The sequence below is a fragment of the Rhipicephalus microplus genome, chromosome 5 (genome assembly GCF_043290135.1).
Source record: "Rhipicephalus microplus isolate Deutch F79 chromosome 5, USDA_Rmic, whole genome shotgun sequence".
In the NCBI taxonomy this organism is placed as follows: Eukaryota; Metazoa; Arthropoda; class Arachnida; order Ixodida; family Ixodidae; genus Rhipicephalus; species Rhipicephalus microplus.
The window spans coordinates 208326393-208337784 of NC_134704.1; the positions used below are offsets into that span (position 1 = coordinate 208326393).

An 11392-nucleotide genomic window follows, 5' to 3' on the forward strand; every position below is an offset into this window, starting at 1 on the left:
CATTGTGTGGGCAGTTTTGTGACAATATTGTTTTTGGTTGAATATGATTGAGAAAAAAAGGCAAGCACAAAGTTACACAATGAAAAGTTCATTTCAGTTATCTACAACTGTTTTCTGTTCTAGCAACCTCACAGTTGTATGAAACTGTATTCATACATGTACCTCCTCAATCAGGATGTTTTACCTCAAAGATACCTTGTTGGCCTAGCGGATTCAATTCAGTACGAAATTGCGTCTTCACAGTCCGGTCATCTCCAGTTCTTTAGTGTCCTCCCCATAGTGCTGATGACGTTCCTATCAGGTTTGACTTCTGTCGCTCATCCCAGGAAAAGGGGTCGTTCAAAGTTTGCCAAGTCGAAGTTATCCTTCTCGAAGGTTTTTTCTCCGCAACCCGCACTATCGAATCCTAAACGTCGCTAGTATAGGGAACCAGCGCTGGAGTTTCCACGGCCACACTGGCGGTGAGAGCGCGCACTACTCAGCTGCTCCCGCAGAGGAGAGTGGCGGCTGGCAGAGATGGTGCGTGCGCGCATCGCCGTAACAAAACCAAAGGATTAGCTACTTGGGCTGGTTGGTATTGCATTTTTTGGGAGAAATATACTTCCTTAGTGCGCAGAGAATGTTTCAGAGGGAAGATATAGCAGAGAGATAGGACAGAGCGCACGCTTACAGCCAATTTTATTGCACAGATGGCGGGAATATATATACGGTCAAAAGGGCTAGGAGATCACACACAGAAGAAAGGACAAATAATGGCGCATGCGCCAGACCACCTTATTCCAATTCTAAAATGACAACTTAACTGAAAAGATAACTGTCGATCTGTCGAATAGTGAATACAGGTATGTTTTCAGTGGAAGCCAGGGCCAGTGTAAGCCAGGACCAAACAGTCGAGTTTAAACGGTGTTTTGCTGGAAAAGAAACGAGCATATCATGCGAAAAACGGCATTTTAAACTTTTTTTTTCTGGCCCGCTGAGTGTTGAGTCGTGAACTTCAAAACTAACAAAGTTTCCATGCGTCCGTTCATTTGACCATCACCATCAAACTTTATCCGGTGCCACTGCGTGTAGTGACTGAAACGATAGGCAGGTAGTCTTTCTTTTTTGTAAACGGTCGCGTGTAAAGGAAAAGTGCATTGCCCACAACACTTGTGCACGGTCACGTTCATACGCCTCTGGGCCGTTCAAAAGATACTCTTGCAGTGAAAACTCGATGCCGAAGTGTCTCTGCTTATCTTAATTTGTGCAAAAGACAGGGTTTTTGTTATACACAAAGGAGCACATTACTCAAAGCTTAGCTTTATGGAGCCAGCCAATTCAGTAAGCGTTTTTCTCACTTGCTGCCGTGGCTAAGTAACATCGGAATTTGTGCATTGCTATAGAAGTATCAAATGTCTTCGATGTTTACTTGTTGTTTAGTTCACCTAGCACGCAGTTTCAGTTTTTTCCGCTTGCCTGTGTCGGCCTAAAATGAACATGTCTGTTCAACATCGATAAATGATTGATTTGTAGGGTTTAACGTCCCAAAACCACCATATGATTATAAAGAGACGCCGTAGTGGAGGGCTCCGGAAATTTCGACCACCTGGGGTTCTTTAGCGTGCACCCAAATCTGAGCACACGGGCCTACGACATTTCCGCCTCTATCGGAAATCCAGCCGCCGCTGCCGGGATTTGAACCCGCGACCTGCGGGTCAGCAGCCGAGTACCTTAGCCACTAGACCACTGCGGCGGGGCAACATCGATAATTGGTAGGCTTTAATGTGCCAACAAGATATTATTCTGAGGTATGTTGTAATGTGCGTACGAAGATTGTGACCGCTTCGGGTTCTCCAGTGCGCACATATCTTTTGGTTCACAAGTGTTCTTTTTATATTTCGTCCCCATCTAAATGCAGCCATTATTGTCGGAAATCCATCTCATGCTATCAAGCATAAGACCGCGACCCCACCCGTGCTATGCTGTCACAGTTGTTTGCCTGATCAACGTCAACGTACACACATACCGCAGACAGGGTGTAAATTTGCCGCAAAAAAAAAAGTGTTGCCTCAGCCACTGCTTATTCGTTTTTTTTACTACAGAAGTGCGCAGTGAAGTATCGTGGCCGCACGGGCATATAAGCCAGTACTACCATAGCACAAAATCCCAACCAGAAAATGATCACGAGGAAGTTGCCTTCACTGCAAAACACTGTCTCTTCGATGCCACATGCATAGATGCAGTCCGCTTTGCAGAGATTCTCTCTGTTTTCAAATGCCACTTATGTGTGAGTAGCCTTCAGACAGTTTTTTTAAACCACAGTACAGTATTACTGGCACAATGTATTTTAGAGCTGTTCATTCCAAAATGAAGCACGGCAGCGCCAAAAGTACGTGCTCTCCCTGCAGCCGGTCCGCAAATGGCTGAATTGTGTCACGAGTTTCTGTCAAGTACTGCTTTTTGGTGAGATACCTATCCAGTCCTGGTCTCCTATGATACCAAGACTTTGGATCAATGCAAGTCTCCAAAAGCACGTGAGATTTCGGAGGTTTATTTATTGCGAAAAGAAGAACAACATAGGAAACCACATCGGCACATCTTTCATAGCCTTTGGAGATATCATTTTAAGGTTGATACAGGAGCCTTGCAATAATCCACAAGTGTCAGTGCTGAAATTGGGTTAGCATAGATTCTTTCATCTTGTGTTGTCTATCTGGTGGTCTGTCTGGTAGCTGACGTGTGCCGAAGAATAATCCAGAGTTGAAAGTTCATGCGGTCGTGTGTCTTGTTGTCCTGTTATAAATTTATACAGCCATAGGCTTTAGCTGCACACTAGTTCACCTGGCTTGCAACCCTGTAAGTCATGTGTAGAAATTATGAAAGAGCTGGTGTTTATTTGTAAATTAGTCAAACAAGCTTGTTTTAATCAACTTTAATTGAAACCTATTCCTAAATATTTTGGTCTGTGGCAGATTTTTTTCGCACAATGACTGTTGAAGTATTTGTTCATTTCTTTTCATGATGGCCTCATGGCATTTGATCTGGATAGTACATTATAACGTCTGCTGTCATTGTTTTTCATTGTTTTCGCTTGCATATATGTTATACTGCAGTGATTAGAACTTATTTTGAGTTGTTTATTTCTATTTACGTATGCAGGTGTCTGAAAAAACTCAGCGTTTCATCAAGACGTGGCTGTTCAAGTCTGTTGGCCTCGATAGAGGTTAGGTAAGGCACTTCACAGATGTGTTCATAGATTTGCAGCCCGGTCGCTGCTGCCCCTCGGAGGAGGGATCTGCGACAGCCTGTGATGGTTGATTTCTTGCCCAATCGCTGCTTGCAAGACCCTGGGCAGCCCACTGTCATTGCCTCATCTCCTGCTGCAGCCTCTGAATCATCACCCAACTTCTGCTGCCCTGGCCAGCCCTATGGCCATAGAGCCTTGCTGAACTCGCCTCCTAGTTTGGGCTGCATTACTGAACTGCAGTAACTTAAGAAGCAAAACTGAAAAATAAATGATTTGGCTTGGTATACTTAGAAATAAAGTTACGAAAATTGTGTTCAAGTATTCTTATTTATAGATTGCTTGTGTGCTGAATATTTGCACGGAACAGTTACTTTAGTTAATGTTTTTTTAGCTAATACTTCATAGAACAGCCTATGTTACAATTTCTCGCAAAACTGAGGAAAAATGTATAGAGAAAATTAGACAGTAATTAGACTTGTGCAGTCTTATGCTCTACATGTAGTGAGGGTAATTGGCTATGCAAGAAAAAAAGGCAAAAATGGACAATTTAGTAGAATCGTGTAGTGCTTCTACACTAGTCATCCAGTGTTCAGTCGCCTTGAAGTATATTACACCGCAAAGCTCGTACGGGGCTGCTATAAGCTGCTAGAGGAAGTTCTGGGGACGTAATATAAAGTGCACCGGCTAAGAAATGCCAGTAGTAAAAAGCCAATAATAATAACGGTGGGAAATTGGCAAGCCAATGGTAGCCAATATTCGTCATAAAGCGAATGCTGGCGTAATAGCGGCATTTCATTGGTTACAAAGTGGCCCGAGAATGGTCATATGCTGGATGTATGTTGGCAACTACGTCGGTGAAAGGACGGGCCTTCATTGGCATGGGTAGAGTGGGCCGACGTCAGCTGGATATCGGCAAATGCAACAGCAGAACGTTGGCCCCAGTTTGGCTTGAACAACGGACCTACATTGTAAGAAGTTGCACTTAGCCGATTTGCCGACCTTGGGCCAATATTGCAGCCGACGTTAGCCAATACCGGTCCAAGATCGGTCCAACGCCGGTGCGCTGCCTGGGAAGTCACCGAATTTCACTAAGAATAGCTTCGCATTCAAAAGTCACAGTTTTGTCGCAAAGGTGAAGCAATGAACGCGATAGCAACAAAGTGGAAGCTCACGCGCAGAATTCCAGCAGATGAAAACGTGCCCCGCGTTCATCACGCATTAATGACGCACGAAACGTTCTTTCAGGTACAGATTAAGACGAATAAGTGTCAGTTGTTACTTCGCTGTGTCTTAAAAGCACGCTCATTTCACAAACGTACACTCTGCAGCAATTGCAGTGACCTTTGTGCACCCGGTAACGCAAACAGAATCATTCCGGTAAAAGCCGACCACCACCCAAGAGGTACGAACCTCCCTACCACGAGATAAAAGTGCGCGAGTGAGCGCCGACCCGCTGCTCTTCACGAAGCAGAATGCGCGTGGGATATGACAGCGCGGCCGCCGCGTCGTGACGGTGTCGCTACGCGCGCTCACTGCGCCATCTTGCTAGTAATGCTGAAACTGGACAGATGCCCGTCAGCTGCGGTAAGTGGTAAATATGGATAGGTAGCCGTAGGAACGCTGAAGGACGTGCTTTCAGGTGGCTCAGTGGTTCCGGAAACAACTGAACCCGTGTTTATACATTGCTGGAGCGCGGTCTTTTTCTGGGACGTGTTGCAAAGAACCTTGAAAAAAGAATTACGCTTAAGTCCACACTGCATCCGTTTTCTTTCGGTTAAAAACGAGGCAGGCATACCTTATAATCGAATCATGCTTCTGTGCCTCTGTACAGTATATGGAAAACCCGATGTGCCTTTGAAAACACGGATGTCGAAGTGCTATCTATGCGCGAATATTTTTGCGAATCTGTGTGCCATTTTCTTGAAGTGCTTAAAGAAGCACTTACATCAAATTTCAAGATCAAGATGTGCCCATCATTCGATCGCTTGGTAGGCATAGGTCTTCTTGGCCAAATCAAAACGGCATCTGTCACGTGGAAGTTATTTTAATTCCATGTCAAACATCGTAAAAAATCCAAAGAGAAAAACACAAAAAATAGACTGCCCTGCAACATCGACACTAGTGCTACGTGTTCGATGTGATACACGGAGGAAGGAAAGGTAAGGAGAGGGCATGCCCAGTCGGCGCAAGGCGCAAAAATTATGGCGGAAATTACGTCACGCGCTGCCATGTTCACTGGGCACAAGGGCGGCATTTTGTTATTATTGATGTAGTACGCTGCGGCACCGTTCAGGCGGTCCAGCGGTGGTGTGCGCGTTTTCATGGGCCTCGCACCTAACCGTAGCGTGCTGCAGGCGTTCGACAGCATCCCTTCTTTGTGCCGCATTGTTAGCTACGCGATTATCCTCCTGTGGTGGTTGTAACCAGGTGTCTGAATTAGAAACCACGGAACGAGCGCGCGTATACGTACTCCGAATTTGCAGCGTCCGTCAAAATTATGCTGAAAAGCCATCATAGAAGATAACGACTGTGCTCAAGAATTCGTTCTATGAATGCCTTGAAAGTTTACGACAGTTATGCGGTGTTGCTTCTTATGACAATGAACGATGCATTTGCGATCCACAGGCCCTTATTGACTGTAATCTAATCTTGCTTTTCATGTTCCTATACAATTACTGGTTGGCGTAGAGCTGTGTTCCAGATAAGGAAGACAGAAACAAGCGCCTTCACTTTAATTTCCTCCAATAACTAGCCATTTATCCCGGAGACATCTTCCCTTGCATTTGGCTGGCTTTCTCTGCCGTCCTTGGCAGCTGTGTCGACGTGTGAAGCTTCCCGCAAACCTATTCTCACGCATTCCTTCGGCTAACTTTCCCACCTTTCGCCCTAACGCGATCCTGGTCTCCGTAGCTACTAGTGCGCGTGAATCACACTGGAGACGTGTTCCCACGCACTTTCGGGTGGTCTTCGCTGCTTTTGTCCTTTCGGCCTTTGGGATATACATACGAACCAGTGTGCGTCGGACAAAAGAGGGGCGAAAACAAAGAGGTCGGCGCAAACTCAACGGGCTGCCACGCACACAAGTTCCGCGGACGCCGACTTTACTGGCATAGTTACGGACCTCCGGGTTCACTGCAGAGAAGACATTTTTTTTCTTTTTTTATCGTTGTGTCTAGCCCACAGCCTGACCAAAAATTTCATAAAGCCTAAAGAGAAGAGCAAAAGGGGGAAAAGTGATCTCAACGAAGCTGTACAAATTTCGGTGCCTGGTTCGTCACGCGGCAATGTCCAAAATATCATCTTTATTTTCAGAAAGAACACATCAAATAAAAAAAGCTTGAAGTGTAACTTGCCGTGTTTATTGTAAACGTCGGCAGTGCAAGAGTAACACAGTCATACGCAGAAATTTCGTCAACCGTATCGCGGCAAGACAGCGTGTTGAAATACGTTCCTTTGGTTTAAGATAGCACCGACGCACGTGGCGCGCAGGCCACGTGCTTTTTGAGACAGAGAGGGCGTCGCGCCTTCTGCTTCGCATTCATATGTAAACAAGAGAGGACAATTCGCCCAGTCAATATGGCCGACTTCCGGCTTCATCGCGGCTTCAGAACGAGTGACGTCAGGGCCTCTTCTTACCTTTCCTTCCTCCGTGGTGTGATACATTCCAAAAATACCATCCTGAGTGACGATGCCCTAGTAGCGATGACGTATCCGATTCGAGTGTTATCATGGTGCTGGCTGGCGCCGAAGCGCAGAAACGCACTCGCTCGTCGCGTCTGATCTTCGTCGGGTTAGTTCGAATGATTTCGTAAAATTATCAAGACAAAAACTATTTTTAAAGAATGGCGTAAGAAAAGAGCATGCTTAAACTTGTGCTTGTCGGTCAGCATGTCGGGGAATCGCGAGTTGCAGGTGAGTTGCAGGTGTCTAGTTCAACAAGAGTGGCGATATGGGCTTGTTGGTGAAACATTTGAAAGAACTATATGTAGCGCGAGGCGAAAAAACGAACACAGGAAAGAATAGACTGAGAAGACAGAGCGCTACTATTGTTACGTGAAGGAGACTGACTCAGAGGGGTAGTCACCGATGTATTTACAGACAGTTAGGCGAGCAGCGCCAGCCACACAGATTAGCTCGTGCCAGTCTATCTGCTTGCCCCGCCGCGGTGGTCTAGTGGCTAAGGTACTCGGCTGCTGACCCGCAGGGCGCGGGTTCGAATCCCGGCTGCGGCGGCTGCATTTCCGATGGAGGCGGAAATGTTGTAGGCCCGTGTGCTCAGATTTGGGTGCACGTTAAAGAACCCCAGGTGGTCAAAATTTCCGGAGCCCTCCACTACGGCGTCTCTCATAATCATATCGTGGTTTTGGGACGTTAAACCCTACAAATCAATCAGTCTATCTGCTTCGTCTTCTTCAGCTCCATGCACTGGCACGTAGCATGACCCCCGGCGGCGGAGGCACCGTCCCGGTGCTTTAAAGGTCGTTATCTGACGCATTATTGTAGGGCTTGATCCGCGAGACGTGTACGATATCACTGGGCCGCATAGTAGATGATGATGGGCAGATGGGGCTGATCTCGTAGGTGACAGGTGTTACTTGACGCAATATACGATAGGGTCCCGTGTAATGAGACAGAAGTTTTTCGGATAGGCCCAGCCGACGATGAGGGGACCAGAGTAAAACGAGGGTACCGGGAGCGAAATGTACGTCTCTATGTTCCGCATCGTACCGACGGCATTGGTTGGTTTGCGACGCCATCAGCCGAGCGCGAGCGAGCTGACGGGCATGATCGGCTCGCGCAATCGCGTCGCGGGCATACTCGCTGGTGGACGAGGTGTGAGCTGAGATGACTGTGTCTAGTGGTAAAGTCGGCTCTCTTCCGTACAATAAGTAGAACGGCGAAAAGCCCGCTGTGTCGTGACGGGATGAATTATACGCGAAAGTTGCGTAGGGTAAGGCAAGGTCCCAGTCTCGGTGGTCGGGCGACACGTACATAGCGAGCATATTTGTTAAAGTGCGGTTAAATCGTTGCGTAAGGCCGTTTGTTTGAGGGTGGTAAGCGGTTGTCAGTGTGTGTTGCGTCGAACAAGAACGCAGAATGTCGTCGATGACTTGGGATAAAAATGTACGGCCACGGTCTGTGAGAAGCTGTCTCGGCGCACCGTGAATCAATATAACGTCCCGTAACAAGAAGTCAGCGACGTCGGTTGCACAGCTGGTCGGTAGAGCTCGCGTAATAGCGTAGCGTGTAGCGTAGTCTGTGATAACGGCTATCCATTTGTTTCCCAATGTTGATGTGGGAAAAGGACCAAGCAGGTCTAACCCAACACGGTAAAATGGTTCCGCGGGTATGTCAATTGGTTGAAGATGGCCAGCGGGTAGCAGCGATGGTGTCTTACGACGTTGGCATAGGTCACATGTGGCGACGTATCGGCGTACCGAACGAGCAAGGCCTGGCCAGAAAAAACGGCGCCGGACGCGCTCGTACGTGCGGGATACGCCAAGGTGTCCAGCCGTGGGAGCGTCGTGAAGTTCGGTGAGAACACAGCGGCGCAAATGCTTAGGCACAACAATGAGAAGGTCGGGCCCGTCTAGTCGGAAATTGCGACGGTATAGCACACCTTTTTGAATGACAAAGTAGCGGACGGAAGCATCATTTGTGGAGGATTCCATACGGCTGATAATGTCAAGCAGCTCTGGATCACGCTTCTGTTCTTCCCCAATATTAAGGAAGTCGGACACTGACAAGATAGAGTTCTCCGTGGGCTCGTCAGTGTCCTCAGGATCGTCGACAGGGTACCGGGAGAGGCAATCGGCATCACGGTGTAGGTGGCCAGATTTGTAGACCACCGAATAGGAAAACTCTTGCAGGCGCAAAGCCCAGCGACCAAGGCGGCCTGATGGATCTTTCAGAGAGTTCAGCCAGCAGAGTGCGTGGTGGTCGGTAACTACCGAAAATGGGCGTCCGTATAGATAAGGTCGAAATTTCGCTACCGCCCATACAAGAGCCAAGCACTCACGCTCTGTTATCGAATAGTTACGTTCAGGGGCGGATAGGAGGCGGCTGGCATATGCAATAACGCAATCATGGCCATGTTGTTTCTGAGCCAGCACTGCACCAATGCCATGCCCACTTGCATCTGTACGGATTTCCGTAGGGGCAGCAGGGTTGAAGTGTGCCAGAATCGGAGGGGTAGTGAGAAGAGCGACGAGAGTCGAGAACGCAGAAGCCTCTTCGGAGCCCCATGAAAACGGGACTTCTTTCTTGAGGAGCTGCGTAAGCGGCCTCGCTATGTGCGCAAAATTTTTCACGAAGCGTCGGAAGTAGGAGCATAGTCCGATAAAGCTGCGTACATCCTTCGCAGATCGTGGTACAGGAAAGTTTTTGACGGCGCTGATTTTTGCCGGGTCTGGTTGTACACCGTTGGCGTCTACTAAATGGCCAAGCACTGTGATTTGATGGCGTCCAAAGTGACATTTGGACGAGTTGAGCTGCAGGCCAGCGCGACGGAAGATTCCCAGGATGGCTGAGAGGCGCTCTATGTGAGTTTCAAACGTTGGTGAAAAGACGATGACGTCGTCCAAGTAGCACAAACATGTGGACCATTTGAATCCTCTGAGCAGGGAGTCCATCATTCGTTCGAAGGTGGCTGGAGCGTTACAAAGGCCGAAGGGCATGACCTTGAACTGATATAGGCCATCGGGGGTGATGAATGCCGTCTTTTCACGGTCCATTTCATCTACCTCTATCCGCCAGTAGCCGGAACGAAGGTCTATGGAGGAAAAATAGTGGGACCCATAGAGGCAATCAAGCGCATCATCTATTCGTGGCAGAGGGTAGACGTCTTTTTTGGTAATTTTGTTTAGGTGTCGATAATCCACACAGAAATGCCATGCACCGTCTTTCTTGCGGACTAGCACTACAGGAGAAGCCCAAGGACTGCAAGATGGCTCAATGATGTCCTTGGCGAGCATTTTGTCGACCTCACTTTGGATGATGTGACGCTCGGCCGCCGACACCCGATATGGGCGCCTATGAATAGGATGCTCATTACCAGTGTTTATGCGGTGGCTCATACCGGTAGCTTTCCCCAACGGACGGCCGCTGATGTCAAATACGTCGATGTAGGACAGCAGAACCCGGTGGAGCTCATCAGTCTGCTGCGGTGTTAAGTTGGAAGCGATCATCGAAGTAATAGCGCTGTCGGAGCAAGTGGCAGACTGATGTTGAGCGTGGGGTTCAGAAGGGGCGGCCATCGCGAAAACATCTACCGCATTGTCTTCTAAGGTGCAGAGCAACGCTAAAGACATCCCTTGCGGCAAAACTTGAGGTGTCAAGCTAAAGTTGACAACTGGGAGGCACGTAGAATTTCCTGCGACGGACAGAATGGTGTGCGGTAATGTAATGCCACGGCTTATGAGAACATCGGTAATAGGGGTCAGAACATAGTCACCGTCGGGAACTGGTGGTATTGAGACGAGCTCTATGTAGGTCAGTGTCTGTGGAGGGAGGCGCGCGTGTCCCGTTGTGCAGAGGCGACTCGGCCGTTGTGTAAGAGGTTATGTTGCGGGCAAGTGTAGACGGAGCGTACTGGTTGAACAGTCTATGAGGGCAGAATGCGCGGATAGGAAGTCGAGGCCTAAGATTACGTCGTGGGGGCATTTATCAAGGACGGTGAAGAGAACAACTGTGTGTCGATCCGCAATGCTCACACGAGCGGAGCACATTCCAACGATCGATGCTATGCCACCATCCGCAACACGAACGAACTGGGTGGTCGCAGGTGTGAGAACCTTCTTGAGCTTGCGGCGAAAATCACTCGTCATCACGGAAAGTTGGGCGCCGGTGTCGACAAGAGCAGTGACATGTAGGCCGTCTACTTGTACGTCTATGAGGTTCCGTTTTGTCGGTATCGTCAAAAGAGGATTTTCGGTCAGTCCGAGCGATGCAGCGCCACCTCCGGGGGCTGCAACGCTTAGTTTTCCGTCGGAGAACCTCGTGGGAAGGCGGGGGAAGATGGTCGGTGGGGCTGTGGAGAACGAGACTGGCGACGTTGGGGGGATGGAGAGCGGGAGTAGCGGCGTTCAGAAGCAGGTTCCTGGGCAAAATGGTCGCGGTTGGTCTCATGGCGATAGGCAGGACGTGCATATAAGGGACGAGAGGACG

At 48.6% G+C, this 11392-nt stretch overlaps 1 protein-coding gene across 7 annotated transcripts in view; it reads left to right on the forward strand.

The window, feature by feature from the left end:
- Positions 1-4023, forward strand: part of LOC142818105 (uncharacterized) — a 91319-nt gene extending 87296 nt beyond the window's left edge. For 6 of the 7 annotated variants that reach the window (XM_075896437.1, XM_075896439.1, XM_075896436.1 and 3 more), the window contains one exon: positions 3139-4022. The gene's annotated coding sequence lies outside the window, so the exon portion shown is untranslated. Of the gene's footprint in view, positions 1-3138 lie in introns of all 7 variants that reach the window. The other variant, XM_075896434.1, reaches the window with a different exon arrangement.
- Positions 4024-11392: the final 7369 nt, after the last annotated feature.